The sequence below is a fragment of the Balaenoptera ricei genome, chromosome 10 (assembly GCF_028023285.1).
Source record: "Balaenoptera ricei isolate mBalRic1 chromosome 10, mBalRic1.hap2, whole genome shotgun sequence".
NCBI classification, from domain to species: domain Eukaryota; kingdom Metazoa; phylum Chordata; class Mammalia; order Artiodactyla; family Balaenopteridae; genus Balaenoptera; species Balaenoptera ricei.
In genome coordinates this window covers 49297240-49315264 of record NC_082648.1, presented here as the reverse complement: position 1 = coordinate 49315264, position 18025 = coordinate 49297240, and the positions used below count along the sequence as shown (strand labels likewise).

The following is an 18025-nucleotide window of genomic DNA, read 5'->3' as shown; positions in this document are numbered from 1 at the left end:
TCTAGTCTGGAATGGGTAATCTTACCCAAAAAAGAGAAAAAAAATCAATAAGATAAGAATACAACTCAATTTCAGTTAAACCAGATAAACCACAAATAACTCTAAGAACTTTCTAATTGTTTTTTTTTTTTAATAACTAAAGGATCCAGGTCTTTGAAGTTTTTTCCATTAACACTTGAAAATAGAAGCAGGACACTACAGTCTATAACAGTCGTTTCTAATCTTTTTGGCACCAGGGACCGGTTTCGTGGAAGACAATTTTTCCTGGGGGGGGAGGGGGGAGGGGGGATAGTTCAGGCAGTAATGTGAGAGATGGGGAGCGATGGGGAGCGGCAGATGAAGCTTAGCTCGCTCGCCTGCGGCTCACCTCCTGCTGTGCAGCTGGCTACCATCCGAGGCCCAGGGGTTGGGGACCCCTGGTCTATATCATGTTTAAGATGCACGCGATCTAAAATGAAAACCTGAGACCCAAAGGCTAACCAACTAAGTGACAGTATGTGTACGTTTTCTTAACAACTCATACATTATCACTGAGCACTGCAGAGACACTGAAGGGGTTGGGTAAAAAAAGGAGGGCATTATAATTCAACTACAAAGTCTAGTTCACTAGCTAGAACATTAGTAAATGTCAATGGATCAGCTTTGTTAATCTATGAACTTTGTACTGTTAAATTTTTGCTTTATACATGATCGTTGATATAACCTAAGTTTTTCAATTTGAGGACTTCAGGTCCCATAGTTTAAAAAGGAAAAAAATCATCTGCTCTTATTTAGACAGTTTATTTCAGTAAAACAACAGGGATCTTTTGGTTGTTTCTGCCCCCACCCCCCGCCAAAATATACTAACGTTACCGAGTCTAAGCTCGTACTGCTTGCCGCATAACAGGCCAATAATCGAGAGACGAGCTGTTGGGGCAGGGAATAATGACTTTATTCGGAAAGTCAGCAAACCAAGAAGATGGTGGACTCGTACCCCAAAGAACCATCTTGCCTGAGTTAGGATTCAGGCTCCTTTTATACTAAAAGGGGAGGGAGTAAAGTCAAACACTTCCTGGTTCCCATCAGCCTCCAGAGGGTATGTGTTAATTTCTTCCTCCCTGCAGTCATTCATGGGTGGGCCTGGTCAAGATGTTTCCTGTGAGCCAAAGGTATTTTAGCTTAATGCTCATTACCTGGGGAGCAGGGTTCCCAGAGATGGGCCATTATGTATAATTTAAGCTTATAGGCAACATCCCTTTAGTGATTAACTTGTAATAGAATACAAAAGGTTCTTCCCTATTACACTGAGAGTCTGCCTACTCATCAAGGGAGTCTGATTATTATAGCAAATGTTATTAGATGAACCAGTCATTTTGGGCTCACATGAACAGAATTTGGAATATTTCTATGCTAAAACTAATCTGATCATTGGAAATATTTCACTACTTTATTTAAATTGTGGTCATTCTCATTTATTCATTTATTTCTTATTAAACTGAGTACCTATTATAAAACAGGTACTGCTAGGTGTCAGAAAAAGGATAGTTGAAATATGTGGGAAGGTGGGATTATAAAAATGAAGAGCTCACAGTCTAGTGAGAGAGAGTTAATTATGCAAATAGCTAGAATTTAAGGTGAGAAACACCATAATGGATAAATACCAAATGCTGTGGGTACACAGAAATATGAGGGGGAAGGTTTCATTTGAACCCAGTCTAAAAGAATAAATAACAACTAAGTAAAAGGGAGTGACATTCAGGGCAAGGCATTCTTGGCAGGTAACAAGCTATGAAAATGCTAAGAGATATGAAAAGAGAGACTGTGTTGGCGGGGCCATGAGTACGTCTATTGGTAAAACAAAGGGAATCTTAGGATGTCCAGATCTTAGAGAGGATCTTAGGAGGACGATGATAGGAAAACACAATCTAGCCAGATTGTGAAGGAGGTTATATGACATATCCTGTAATAAAGTGGGAGCTGTTGGCAGTTTTTACATAGGGGGGGCTCCATATAACGTTTGGATCTTAGAGAATTTCCATCTTTGTCAGAAGGATGGATTGGAGTGTGGAGATGACTCAGTTTAGAGAGAAAGCTGGCACAGATGTGGACAAGGATATGGGGTGGATAGAAGGAGGTATACCGAACACCACTGGCGAAGGGGAGAGGTAGGGTGAGGATAAAGATGTGGTTTCCCACTTGGGTTGCTGGTAGGCAGTTTTTTGTGCACCAGTTAAGCTATAGGATAAAGCCCACCATATTATATGATCTCAAGGACTACCTTAAGTGTCTACTAAGACTTAAGACGTAAGTGTCAAGAGAATATGTTCCACTCTTAGCTTTCTTCTTATTTATCCAGGACCCCAGGACATGAATGTGGTATCCATTTATTGTCTGCATCATGGAAGAGGACACATGTCCCACAGCCACTGATGCCATTTGGTGGAGGACAGCGTGGGTAACAGGATGCAGCTGGAGATTCATAGATTTCTAGGCTGCATATAGTACATTCCCATCTTTGTCCAGGTGACTGATTATCCCCAGAAGGAATTCAGGTCAGTTCTATTGTTAAGAGAGGCCATGGAAGTCAGGGTTTGGGGAGGTACAGAACTCATGGCTATGGAAGATGTGATAGAACACAGGAAGTCAAGTGCTGTAAGATGTTTAATCCCTGAGGAGTTAAATGGTTATCTGAGGGATCCTTTTCTATGGCCCACCATTTCCTATATACGTCATCACTCAGAATACGCAATTTGGTGGGCATATAAAACCAAGTACATAAATGACTACTATCACAGAGTTAGGAAAACTGTTTAAGAGAAGTTCAGAGTACCACAGTGCTCAGAGGAGGGTAAAGAATACCCAATTAGGGCTTCCCTGGTGGCGCAGTGGTTAAGAATCTGCCTGCCAATGCAGGGGACACGGGTTCGAGCCCTGGTCTGGGAAGATCCCACATGCCGTGGAGCGACTGGGCCCGTGAGCCACAACTACTGAGCCTGCGCGTCTGGAGCCTGTGCTCCGCAACGGGAGAGGCCGTGACGGTGAGAGGCCCACGCACCGCGATGAAGAGTGGCCCCCGCTCGCCGCAACTGGAGAAAGCCCTCGCACAGAAACGGAGACCCAACACAGCCAAAAATAAATATAAATAAATAAATAAATTTATTAAAAAAAAAAAAGAATACCCAATTAGTGAATCAGAAAATAATATATGGAAGTAAGAGCATGAAGCTTTGAACAATAGCTTAAAATTCAATGAATTTTAGAGAGATTAGAGAGGAAGAGCATCCCCGTCAGAAAGAATAGCATGTTCAAAGGCTCAGAGAAGGAAAATGCTTGGTTTTTTAAGGAACAGCAAGTAACAGGGAGGATTGGAAAACAGACATAGAAAGAGAGAAGATCTTGGCAAGGTTGGGGTTGGAGAAATGTACATGATGGGAACAAAATATTAAAAACAGAAGGCACGGGCTTCCCTGGTGGCGCAGTGGTTGAGAATCCGCCTGCCAATGCAGGGGACACGGGTTCGAGCCCTGGTCTGGGAAGATCCCACATGCCGCGGAGCAACTGGGCCCGTGAGCCACAACTACCGAGCCTGCGCGTCTGGAGCCTGTGCTCCGCAACAAGAGAGGCCGCGACAGTGAGAGGCCCGCGCACCGCGATGAAGAGTGGCCCCCGCACGCCGCAACTAGAGAAAGCCCTCGCACAGAAACGAAGACCCAGCACAGCCAAAAATAAATAATAAATAAAAATTTTAAAAAAAAAGTATATCGTCAAAAAAAAAAAAAAAAAAAAAACAGAAGGCACATAATTGGTAATCTGTATTCTGGAGTCCCCTGTGCCCAAGCTTCTCAATCTATATGATAGAAGAATACCTTCCTCTCTCTTTTTCACCATAAGCAATTATGAATTTTCACTCTGTTCCTAAAAGGTGAAAAGAAATCCAGGATATTATTATGAACCTGAAAAATAATAGCTCATGTTTATTGTGCTAGGCATTGCGATAATAGATTATTAATTTAAATAACACAACAACACTATGAGGCAAGTGGTATTATTATTCATATTTTACAGATGAGAAAACTAAAGTTTAGTGATGTCAGCTTTCCAAGGTCACAAATAAGCAGGGAAACCAGAATTCAAACACTAAATGCAAAACTCAAGAAAAGGATTTGTTCATGTGCTCTAGATATATGATCTCTATAAGGGCTTCCAATTAAGTCAAGTTATACAAATAACCAAGTTTACCATTTCTGTAAAAAAAAAAAAAAAAGTAAATCAACTGAAAATAAACGTCTTATTCTGCTAGCAGCTCAGAGGAACGTTTCCCATCCTTTCAATCGATCACAGGTTTCTGACAGTCCTAACAATCAGGATCAGTGTAGCATAATACTGAAAAATTCCTGCCAGAGCCCAAAGGTCCCAAATGACCTTGGAAGACCAGATAATCCCTCTACTAAATGCCATCATCAAAAAATCATTACTTTTTTCCCTCAAAAACAAAATACCAACATTGGGAGAAAATCTACCTTAAATGAAAACAAGACACTGATCATAAGAAGAATTTTCTTGAAAATGTCACTACTTTGCAATGGTTTTACTTTTCTTCCATACATGTAAGAAGAAAAATATGCAGGTTTACACATATGCTGTCTTACCATGTCTCAAGTGACTCCAAGAAAGAGTCATACTTCAAAATAGGGGGAGTATTTCTATGTAAAACCCACATAATGGTAATTATGATCTTTTGTTTAGTTTTTAAAGCCAGCCCACCTCAGTGAATTCCTACATCCCAGATGGAAACTGAATCAGCTAAACAAAAAGAATAAAAGGTGGGAGATGGGGCACTAAATAAAATACCTTTTCCAAATTCTCCAGAATTCACCCATATAGAATATTTGAACTAAGCATTGAATACAGGAGCTTCTGAGGGAAATTCTATTAGAGAAGCAGTAGACAAGGAAGCAAGAAGTGGTACCAATTGCCTCCCCCTTTCTCTACATTTTCCAACTTTAATCCCAAGGAAGAATGCACCAAACTTCTTATTCTTTCCTGGAACAATAGAATCTCTACAGTGCCCCTGAAAGCAGTGATCCTGATAAGTAAAATGCCATTAAGCCTGAAAGCAGCAGTTTTATGGACAACATTTAAATTATTTCCACGCGCCCTCTACTCACGCAGGATCAATCACCGTGATTGGTGTATTATAATTTCCCCGACTAAATTGGTCTCTCTCTTTTGCTTTTTCCCCAAGGAACTCAATTTGCCAGCAAGGAGCCTTTCCTGCCGCCCTCTATTCTTTTTTTCTTTTCATATTAACGATAATACAAAGGACTAAAGTAAAACCCAAACTCAGAGATTCTCATTGTTAACCACTGGCAGACATTTTGAAAAGCTCCGAGCATATTTTATCCTACATTTCCATACATTTTTGTGTTAATTTCCAAGTCCAAGTTTTGGGACAAAAAAGCTCTTAGTATTAACGAAGAAACAACTTAGAGGGCAATAAAATTTAAGTTTACAAATTATTGTTCTATTTCTGATACAGTGTTTAACATTTCAGATATTAGCCTTTAAACATAAAAGAAAAGTGAACTTTAGAACCAGGTGCATTTTTTAATGTACTTGATATAGGAAATGGAAAAGGGGGAAGATGTTATTTAAATTCTAGTTCTGAAGCACATCTTTCCCATAATTGTCATAGGAAATTGGAAAATTATACCAACTATCCCTTGATCCTAGATACTGTTTCACCAATAGATTTTTGCTTTCGTTTCATAATTTCCTTTAATATTTGTACATGTCTTAAAGGCAATGGCCAAGTCTCTTTGTATTAAACAAAATGTATATGCCATCAATGCCCCAGAATCTCTATGAATGAAGGTAATTATCTACAAAGGGGCAATATGAAAACAAGATCCCCACCCCTTTCAAAAATATCTCTATTTCCACGGTTTCATAGAATGCCATTTGCCATGTTATTCAAATCAAGTTGAAACATAAATGTGCTTAAGAGAGGTCATGTTCTGGCACTTCTCAAATTTTTCTGCGAGGCATCGCTGATGAGGTGGAGACTGAAGAGTGAATACATACAGCCTGGCTTTGGACGGCAGCTCCCAAAGCAACCCACTTCCAAACTTGAAATTTCTTTGAAATCTTGTGATATAGTTTTTAAATGCATGCAAATTGTGCCTACCACTGCCTAAGGTATCTGTTTGATTTAATATGAAGATTAAAGTACTTATCTGGATTAAAAACAAGCACAACAAAACAGTGTTGCTTGGCACTTCTGGCACTCCTTGAAGATCTACTGAGGCATGCTTACCTTTAAGCCATGAATGGTCATCAGTATGATGCTGTGAAGACGGGATCAGCAATGAGAGATGAAGTGCCTCAACTCTGGCGAGGAGTTGCTGCTCCAATGCGACTATGGGTCTAGGAGGAAAATGATGCCATAAGAAAGAAACAAGTGGCTAGAAGGAAAGCTTAAAGGGAAACAAAGTCAAACTTACTTCACGATTTGCCTAGGGTCAAAGAATGATGCTTAATAATTACAATGACTTGATTTAGAAAAAAATGCTATTAGAAAATGAATGGAAAAAGACAAGGAATTAAACTGTTCTTGTAGCAACAAAGGAGAGGTAATTTCTCATTCATTTGCACACTTTAAAAACATAAAACTAAAGATTTTTAGTTTCTTGTTATATAGTAAAATAAAGTTACATAGCAAATCTCATTTTAATAAGATGTCTTTAATTACATGAGATTTAGCAGAATGTAGGTATAATTGTTTTGATGACATAGTTTATTAACAAAATAAAAATTATGACATGCTAGTAGCATAAAGGAAGCCATATGCCATCATCCTTTAGGATCTAAATATTATTTGAGTGGAAGTATTATTTTTAATTAAAATTCAGTGAAAACATATAAGATTTGTATTAAAGTGATATTATAGTGCTATCTTCAGGGGAATAAAAATTTGACTTTAAATATTATCCGAAAGCCAGGTCTCCTTTGGTTGAGAATATACCCTATCATATATCTCTGAGATTCATACCTTTATATCATTAAGTTATATCTTATCAAAAAAAATTTAATGAGATTAGTGCTTGCTGAGAATATACACTCTGGATGCTGCCTGATTATGCTAACGATTTGAAACACAGATTTTTAACCATACAAAGTAGAGCTAAAAATCTGAACATATATTCAATTGGAGCAATCAAACTTTTCTGGTTTCTCAGCCTCAACCTAATAGCTATGAGTAGTTGATTGCTTTTTTAAACTCTTTATTGTATAAGTTTTCACATATATACAACAGATAAATTCCCATGTACTGTCAACTTTAACAATTTTTCACCAATCTTGTTTCTTCCATCCAACCCACTGTTTTTGTTTTGTTTTGTTTTGTTTTTACAGTTTTTTGTTGTTGTTGTTGTTGGAGTGTTTTACAGCAAATCCCAGACATCATGCTGTATTACCCATAAATACTTCAATGGGTATATCTAATTGATTCTATATAATCTCCTTGCCATTATAATGCAGTCGTTTAATGTCTTACTTTATTATGTCTCCTAGTAAATTTGTCAGTTGAATTTTACTGAATAGAGTGTATATGATTTAGTATCTCAATACTATTATTTCACTGTAAATATTTAGTCTGGCCATACCTATACCATCCAAGTCTAATATTTTAATTGACTTCGGTAAATTCAGTTACGAACTGCACTAAAGAGCTTTTTTTGTTTTGCTTTTTTTGCAATATTAAATAGTCAAACCAGTAAAAACCACTTGTGGTTTTACCATCTGAAAAATAAGCATCTGAATGTGTATATACTGGACCAAATCAACCACATCATAGTCAAGTTATATAGAGGCCAGATTATGAAATCCTTAGAATAGTTGATTACTATTTAAGCAATTAGACTATGTCAAGATCACTTCAAAACAATAAAACACAGAAGCAGTAAGAGTGTGGAAAGAGAACTTTGGAATCCACACAAGCCTAGGTTCCAATCTCTACTCTGCTACTTAATTAATGCCTTTGTTAACTTCAGCTAGTTAGTATTCTGAGTCTCAATAACCTCATCTGTATTATGGGGATAAAAATGCCATTGTAACTATCATAAAACTGGTTTGAATTCAATGTATGTAAAGCATCTGCTATATGATAAATAAAATTCCTTCCTTAATAGCTTCCCAGTCAATAGTCAGCAATGAGATGGAAACAACCTAAAAATTATCCTCAGTTCATATGTCTTTTAAAATCTTGTAGACTGTTTCAAATACTGTCCCATATAACTAACAATTAATAGATGGCACTCATTCAAAAATACTTAATAATTTTTTAAATGTTTTCACTAGATAGATGTATGAATTTACTTGTTTCTTTCATGTTGGATAATACAGTAAAGAAAGATAATTAGCAATCTCAACTTTACTTGGAATTAGTTGGTATGAAATAAAACTCCTCAGTCGTATTTTTCTCAGGTAAAGTACTTCAATGAGATGTGTACTTTGGGGATCAAGAACTTTTTGAAGTGGTTATTATTAATCTTTAAATTCACAAATGAAGAAACCAAGACTGAAGGACACAATAAGAGTCAGAATAGAAATTTAGACTGTTGCCCAAAACTAAACACATTCCAGTAACTCATCTCTCCTCTACTTAATTGAGGATAGTTTGAAAAGCATTTTATTCTATTCCACCCCCCCCCAAAAGTAAGAGAATACATTATCATGTATTTGGCTATGGTACTATTTTACTATATAATATTGGAATATCAAAACTAAATCCTGATGTAGCTATGCGACAATGACCTTGGAAAACAGCATACATACACGCATGCAAAAACCCACCTGTTCTAATAATCCCACTATGCTTTTGTGGCTCCCTGAAACTCTCTTTGTTGATGAAGATGCTTTTTCATGCAGCAAGGTTGAGGTTTATTGATCTATAAAAGTCTTTATGATTCAGCTGCTGTGGAACTGTCTAGTGTCTGCGTCTCCAGAGTGTGATTTTCCAGTGACACCAAGTTGATTCTTGGAAATTTACATGCCGTTATCCGTTTGACAATAAATTGCTGTGTAAATCCTTTATGTGATACACATGCAGGGCACTTTTTAATAACAAGCTATATATCTTAATGGCTAATCTGTCTTTTTTCTTTTTCTTTTTTTTGGGGGGTGGAGAGGGGGGTTGCTTTTGAAAACTGGCCTTAATCTACTACAGAGGTCACTTATAAATCGAGCGCATAGGTTCTGTGTGAAGCAAGCAAGTTGTTTTAGCTTCAGATTTCACCCCAAAGTGATCATTGCATTGAGCTGCTTACCTGAGAAACTGATAAGATTCAGTTATTAATGATTTTTTTCTAAATGAGAAAACACATTTAAGGGCACAAGCGCCAAAACCAGACGTCCTGGTTGGAATCCTAGTTCTTCCATTTACTGGCTCTGAGATCTTGGGCAAGATGCCTAATTCTCTGTGCTTTCGGTTCCTCAGATGTGACACAAGGAAATATGTAAAACTGTTCCTACACCATAAGATTGTTGTGAGGATAAAATGAGTCAAAAACACTGGAAGTTCTTGAAGAGTACCTGATACATAATAGTTCTCGATAAATATGAATCATTGCTATCATGAACATATATAAAAGATCTGTCACGTTATAAGTAATATTTGAACCCCTACTGCATGCCAAGCATAGTGCTAGATGCTTTCAAATATTTTAATCAATTTCATAGTAATATTAAAGTACATGTTTTTCCCCCTGTTATGTTAATAAATAAACTAAGACTCAGAGAGGTTACCTAAATTGCCTAAACTCACAGAGCTGGTAAGCAACTGAACTGAAGGTCGACTTGAAGAGCAAAGAGAACGGCAGGTGCACCCTGGAGACCCAAAGGTCAGCCCTCCAGGAGTCAGCTGACAGTATGCCATGTACTCACATTTCTCCAGAGGTTAGGGATTTTTTTTAAAAAGTCATTTTCTATACCAGTTAATACCAATATTGCAGTTTATTTTAAATGCAGCTACAATAACTGCTAACTAATCTGACAATGAAAATATTTTAATGCATGTGTGGTTTTGCTAGTAGGGGCTGGCAGATGTAAGCAGGTAGATGGGCCACAGAACTTTCCTGGAGGGAAAATAAACTCACTAAGCAGTGAGTTTAAAGTCAAGTTCTCTCCTCATAGTCTTGGAGATGCCATTCCTCCTACTTGCCTGTGCTACTCCTTCCCACATTCTTGCACGTGACTGGCTCTTTTTCATTCTTAAGCTCTAAGCTTAAATTCTCTCAGAAGAATGTTCCCTGACCAACCTATATGATCTCTCTATTACTCTTCATATCCCCACCCTCTTCATGCTGCTTGAAGCCCTTGTCAGAATCTTTCAGAATCTTCACGTTAATCATATATTTACTTGCTTGTCGAATACTTCCCTGTTTATAGATCATGAGGGAATGGACTGTAGTTAATATTCAATAAATAAATGCATCAATGACCCACAAATATTTCGATTTCATCTCACATGTCTCAATTTTCTGGTCTTAAAAATATGACTTCTAGTGTCCAAATGTAATACTTTGTTTATGGAACTCTTTGGTTTTTTTGATATACCACTATAGCTTTAAAAAAATCATAATACTTAAGTATATAGCATTATAACTCACTTAAAAAATAAACCCCTAAATTAACCCTCCATTTTATATATTATTATATAAAAGTGGATTAACTCTTTTTTACTCCATTAATGTAAAATATGTATTACAAATGACACGTTACAAAGTGTACATTGTAAAATGAGGACAATAACAGAACTGAATTCATAGGATAGTTAGGATGATTAGATCATGCATGGTAAGCACTTAGAATAAGGGCCAGCACATAGTAGCACTTGTGTAATTTATTGCTATTTTTTAAATGATGATGAAGATAGGTTTTCATGACCTTAGCATTGTCATTGCTTGGCATCTTTAAATAATGGTAAAAAATCACCAATGCTACCCAACACTGTTTGGCATAAAATAGGTAGCCCATAAATATTCATTGTTTTCTGCAGGAGGCACACCTCAATTTAAGAAAATGTATAGGGCTTCCCTGGTGGCGCAGTGGTTGAGAGTCTGCCTGTCGATGCAGGGGACACGGGTTTGAGCCCTGGTCTGGGAAGATCCCACATGCCGCGGAGCTACTATGCCTGTGAGCCACAACCACTGAGCCTGCGCGTCTGGAGCCGGGCTCTGCAACGAAAGGCCGCGAGAGTGAGAGTCCTGCGCACTCCGATGAAGAGTGGCCCCCGCTCGCCGCAACTGGAGAAAGCCCTCGCACAGAAACGAAGACCCAACACAGCCAAAAATAAATAAATAAATTAATTAATTAAAAAAAAAAAAGAAAATGTATAATATTAAATGTTAATAGTACAATTATTTTAATCAGAGAAAGATCACTCATCCTGTGAACATTATACATAGATTTTGTTTTGTTTTGATTTTTTCTTAATTATACCTTCCACAATTGGATACAATTCCTTTTGTAGAATGGTGACAACTGGACAGAAACATCAGTGTTGAGTACTGGGGCAGTGGGGAGATAGCGTCGTGAAAGAGCGGGCACACAACGTTTTTTAAAGAGTTATAGGTCCTTTCAAGTGGATAGAGCATCACACAAATTATAATATAAATGAACAGAAAATGTGCTTCAATGTACCAAACTCTGATTTACATCAGCTTTTCAAGGACATATCAATTGGATCAAGCAGCATGACACCTGCCATTTAAGGAGTCAATACGTCGTGGAGGATGAAGGGCTGTTGTGATGATTTGAGCCACAGGAAGTGAAAAAACTATTAGTCCTTATATCTCCCAATCTCCTCTCAGAGAACACAAAGGGAGTCTTTAAAGAAAGAGTGGTTTGGACAAGCAGTACTAAATAATCACTTCTCTTACTATGTAATCTTAACATTAATTGCAAAGTCTACGTACTCTTCAGGTGTGGTGCATACAGGGGTTGGAAAACTTTTCTAGAAAGAGCCAGATGGAAAATATGTTAGGCGCTAGGGGCCATAAAGTCTCTGACACAACTACTCAATCCTGCCATTGCAATACAAAAGCAGCCACAGAGAATACATAAATGAAGGAGTGTGGTCGTGATACAATGAAACTTTATTTATACAACTCTAATGGGCCAGAATTCACCTGCAGGCCTGACTTCTGGGCTAGGGAATTATCAAAACTAATGTTTCTTGAGTCATTGCCATATGTTCAGTCCACTGGAATGTCTTTCACTTCCAAAATCTTTTTTGTTACTTTACACTCTGAGGTCACTTTCCCTACATGTTGTGAAGATTAAATGAGATAATCCATGTTAAATGCCTGGGACAAAGTATTCAAAACAATTTAGCTCAATACATGTAGACCTGAAAGCTCGACTGAATTCTAGTTCTGCTGCTTATTAGTTGTGTGGCCTTGGACAAGGTGCTTAACTTCCCTATACCTCAATCCCTTATGAAATGAGATAATATGAAATGAGATAATAACTACTTATTTCATAGGTTATTGAGAGAAAAATGAAAGAAGATGGATATAAATTGTTTAGAACAGTGCCTAGCACATGCTAAGGATTATATGAATGTCAACTACTATTATTATTATTACAGGCTCACAACTCTCAGGCACACTAAATACTGTTTTCTCCATTTAACTAAAAAGCAGGAAGAGCAGCATTAGAATGTTATATTAAAGAATCAATTCTAGGAGAGCCAGGAAAGACAGAGACCAGGATGTGCTAGAGTTAGTTGCTCTAGGTGGTTAGCTGCTGGAGTTAGTTGGGGTTAAATTATGCAGAATGTTAAATAAGACAAATATTTTGGACTTCATCTCCCAAAGAAGAGAGGAGTTGCCTAGGGAAATTGCTACACTGGACCTGAATCTGATGAATGATGAATAAGCAGTTGGTGAAGCTGACAAGACTTTTTAAAACCACGTACAAAAGAGTTCAGAAAATAAGAATTAAAAAAGAGAGGGCCCCAGAGTCTCATGCACTCCAAGTATCATGAGTACAACACTGACTGTTTTGCATGAATTTATGCACGTGGAACCTGAGTGGTTTTCCCCAGAGCTCCTACTGTCCTCCAGTTTACCTGGAATAGAGTGGAGAGGGGACAGGGAAGAAGGGCTCAAAGCCAAAAACTAAAATCAGCTTTTTCCTAGAATGTAAGGACTGCAACAAGAAGCTAAAGCCAAAAATGACCTAATTTTCTCACACAAGATTGAGGAAAAAGAAGAAAGTCTAGTATAGACGCTAAAGCCATTGTAGCAAATACACAAGGAAATGGACAAGAAGGAGTAGGATTATTCACATAAAGAGACAAACATCAAAGTGAAAGTTTAAGGTCTATCCATTTGTAATGGGCCAAACGAACAGCCGTCTATATTTTACTCCAAGGGCACATGATAGTCCAGGACTATGTTTTTAAACGCAACCTCAAATTGATAATGGTAGGACCAGCAGAAGGTCAAAATGCACTAGAGTTCTAGATGACCAATAAATATCACTGGAGTAGTTGGCCCTGAGGTCCAGGTACGTGTAGGAGTTTAGTTTAGATCTTATTTATCTAGAGCAGTGCCATCCAAAAGAGATATACTGCAACTCACGTGTGTAATTTAAGATTTTCTAGTACTCATCTTTTTAAAAGTAAAAAAAAAGAAAGAAAGAAATTTTAAGGATGTATTTTATTTAACCCAACACATCCAAAATATTATTTCAACATGAAATCAATATAAAAAATTAATGAGATATTTTATATTCTTTTCTTCACAATCCATGGTATATTTTACACTTATAGCACATCTTAATCCAGATGCTAAATTTTCACTGGTAATATTTGATACATATTTAGATTTTAAAAGTGTATAGCTAGAAAACTAAACTTACAAACCCAAGTTGTTCCCAATGTATATACAAGTTTTCCAACAGTTGAATTGAATATTAGTTTTTAAACCTAAATTTATAATTAAGTAGAATTAAATGAAATTAAATTTCTATTCCTCAGTCACATTGTGACATGTCAAGCGCTTCATAGCCACATGTAGCTAATGGCTACCATATTGAAGAGCTCAGAAAACTAGAACTGGTTAGGGTCGGCCCTGGACAGGCTCTCCAAAGGAAGAATACCAATTGTCTGAGGGAAAGAAATGCTTGAGAGATTGAATGTCCTTAGGATTTAGAGTCTTGTTCTTCAACCATTGAGCTGTATCACATTTTACCTGTGTTTATATCACAGTATTTAGTATTTCATGTTAATAGTGTGCTTTAAGTTGTAATTCTATCAAAATTGAAGGCAAAGAACTGTCTTTTATAATTATTTTATAATATTTACAATGCTTACCATAGTGCATAAACATCATGATCAATAAACAATTAATTCATTGATTTAATTCTTTATAAACAAATTAAATACTGAAGAGCCACAAGTTATTCTGATCCTTGAACCAGGGAAAAGTCTTATGGGAAGAAGGAAACGCTGGCTGATGAAGAGGGAAGAATTTCTAGATATGAGAATAGGACACAAAGGCTCACAATAAGCTAAATCTAGGGGTAGCGAGGTAAGGGGAGCATGAGGTAGTTGCCTTTTGGGTAGGATGGAGAGGATGAGACAGGATGCGGCTCAGAGGGTAGTCTACAGTATTGAGACCCAGTCTTGAACCACAAAATTAAAATGGGACTTAATATAAAGGAGGAGCCATTGCATGTATATAAAAATTTAAAAAATGGAATAATCAAAATGGTACTGGAAGAAAATTAACTCTTTCTGTAATATATCAAATCCTGGAGAGGTACAGGCAGTTTTGGCACTGTTGCTTGTATCTGTGGAAAAGAGTAAATCAGAAGATGCTGCAGTTAATGCTATTAAAACTGGCCAAGGAATAATAGAGTACTCATTTAAAACTGTTCGTGGAATTTCCAAATGTGGCTAAATTCTAGCAAGAGCTATTTTAAACACTGTGTAAATCTGGCTCCAAAGTTTTGTGTGAGGTACCCTACCCAACTGCTCATATTGCTGAAAATGCCTGGAGTCATTTCTGAAAACTCAGATAGCTTATTTAAATACCTACTTTTCATATATCAACAGATTTTTTCCAGTGGAGGAAATGGGGGCAATGCAATTCTGGGACCTTCCAACCCCTCCAGAATGAGCATTGCTTGACAGTCTGTGAATGATTTAATAGTGAGACAGACAGGGTTTGTAAGGCCAATAATTTCCGTCTCTGCAACTTTTTGAAATATAAACACACGTGATGAATTGCGTGTGGATTGATTAACTTTCCGAGCAACGCTACTGAACAAGGATTCAAGAAACAACATGGCAAAGATCTGCCCTAGATTGAGTTATGGAATTGCTTTTAATTGAACGTTATTTATTTTGCTGAGGGTAGCAGTGCCCCGTCCTGCATAACCACAAGGAACCCAGTGATCTCTGGCCAACCAACAAGGAGATTGGTTTCCCACCTTTGTAGCCGAGGAGAGCTGCACTTAGGCTCAAGCAAACAGTTCACCTGGAACTTCCCCTTTTCTAAATGTTATGACTCAGTCAGGCAAGATCTCAGCTGAAGAGTAACATAAGCTAAGTTGACTTTCAGGATATTCCTATCAACATTTGGACTCCTTTCCGTGCCAGCTCCTAGTCACAAAGTTTTCAGTGCCCCAGGTCACTCTCACTGAACAATGCCCCCTCTAATAACCCACACACTAAACCCTACTGACATCACAATTTACCATTTCTGTCCACCAATCTCTTCACTTTCAGATAAGCTAATCCTTGCTAATAGGCTTGTTGCTTTGTTACTTTTTACTAATCCTAGACAAGATAATGTCTTAACCGGGTTAACATGTACCAAGACCTTTAGGTGATCACTAACAGGGAATTACAGATATCAGCAACAAGCCATTTGTAAAGACAAATTGAGGAGACTGGGTTCGTTGGTATCCTACAGATAATACTTACTGGGCAGACACTTTCTCCAGTTACATCTAGGAGGAACTCTGCCCAAATCCTGATGCACATGCTCTATGCAGTTCATCTAGACAATAAATATGAACTGACTACCTAACGTATAGTGGACACTATGCTAGATACTGACAATACAAAGGCCAGTAAGACGTGGTTGGTATTCTCAAGTCACCATCAAGCATGGTAAACAAACATATTAAATAATAATTACAACATAATAAGTCCCAATGATCAAAGTCCAGTGAGGACCCAGAGAAGGGAAAAATCAACACTTTCTGGAAGATTAGTGAAAGATTTTATGGGGGAGGTGAAAACTGGACTGAGTCTTAAAGAATGAGTAAATGAATAAGAGTTACTAAGGAAAATGAAGAAAGGGAGCTTATATAGGCAGCTGAGGTTGGGAGAAAAAGAGGATGGGAGAGGCAGGGCAGGAAGGGGAGAGAGGGAGGGAGAAAGAAACTGACAGATTCCCAGGAGATTTTATCTGACCAAATAAAATTGGGGCAAGGAAATGGAGAAGCTGGTGATTAAAGTTCTTCTCTCTACCCCCCCGAGGGAATATTCTCTTCACAGTAAGAAGAATAACAAAAGAGAGGAAATAGAATTTTCTGAAAGAATTTGAAATGAATTTACATCTAACCCCAATGGGTTTTGTTATAAAGTAACTTTACTTCCTTCTTGGTCTCAATATATCCAATTACTAGAATTGCCTTAAGAAGAATTCGCATGCCTTTTTTGTAATACATAGATGGAAAATACTTTGTAACTCTAACAATGATTATTGATAAGTCAAAATTTCCTTTGGTGAAATATTATTAAATACTGTATATTTCAAAGAGAACATTTAAGTCATTTTTATATACTCATAATAAAATAGCAACTAATGCTATGCACTGGATGCTATATAAGCATTAAACATATATTAACTTATTTAATCCTCACAAGCATACACGAGGTATTACTAAAATCTCCATTTTATAGATGAGGATTCTAAGGCACAGATAGGTAAAGTGCTTGTTCAAGATCACACAGTGGATAAGTGGGAGGGGGCAGAGCTAGGATTCAAACCCAGGTGGTCTGTTTCCAGAGTCCAGGTTTTAATTACCAGACCATACTATTTCTTGTAACAATGGAAATGGAATTACCAAATGTACCAACTCTGACAAAACAGAGAATCTGGACAAAAATTTTTAAAGAGTTATATCATCCAGTACTCATGTCAATAGCGAAATGCCTATCGTATGCTGATCTGACAGTCTAGTAAGATAGCTTCCATTTATAGACTGTGATGGAATGAACAATGAAGTTATATTTCAGTGAATGTGATGAAACTCTGAAAATGAATCATCTCTAACTCAGAAGCATTTATTTGTGTTACCATTTTGTCATAGTAGATAAATAAAAACTTAAACCAATCCATTCACTAAATAATGATCCTCCCTAGGGTGACAAAGGCGTAGCCTCTCCCTATTTAAGTAAATGCTGACAGCAGAACCTGCACTAAGTGGAGCCAGATGGTTTAGAAGAATGAGACTTCTCTGCTCTGAAATGGAAAACACTTCCATGAAACTTGAGGTCTGGGCTTCCACCCCAACTACATCTTTGCAATTTCTGTGTATGCACGTGTGTATGCGATGTGTTATATACGCATGGCTGCAGTGAAATACCTCTTTAAAAGAATAAAAACTCGTCAGAACTTATCTTCTATTTATCACATGTAACTTGCTCTGCCTTTAATTACATGGGGTGTCCTGACTGCCCTACTTTCAAGGACAAGAGTGAAGAAATCAAGGGTTAACATGTGCATAACTGAAGAATATTTTTACTTCTGAAAGAAATGAGTCAACATGAGCCAAACTTCATTATTGTTGCTGTTGTTTTAGGGAAAGCAACTTCTTTGTTACCAAAAAGAAAAAAGAACTTGACCATGAGTTGCTCACAGAATAGTTAGCCACTAAATATAGAAAGAAACTATTTAAAGCCAGTAGAACGTAGTCTATTCCCTCAATGGAAAGACCCCAATTAATTTCCAAAGCTAATATT

At 37.3% G+C, this 18025-nt stretch overlaps 1 long non-coding RNA gene across 2 annotated transcripts in view; it reads right to left on the bottom strand.

Annotated features, from left to right (window-relative positions):
* LOC132373357 (uncharacterized) overlaps positions 1 to 18025 on the bottom strand; it is a 240825-nt gene that overhangs the window by 128307 nt on the left and 94493 nt on the right. For both annotated transcript variants that reach the window (XR_009505411.1, XR_009505410.1), the window contains exon 2: positions 6296 to 6405. This is a non-coding gene — a long non-coding RNA (uncharacterized LOC132373357). The remainder of the gene's footprint in view (positions 1 to 6295; positions 6406 to 18025) is intronic.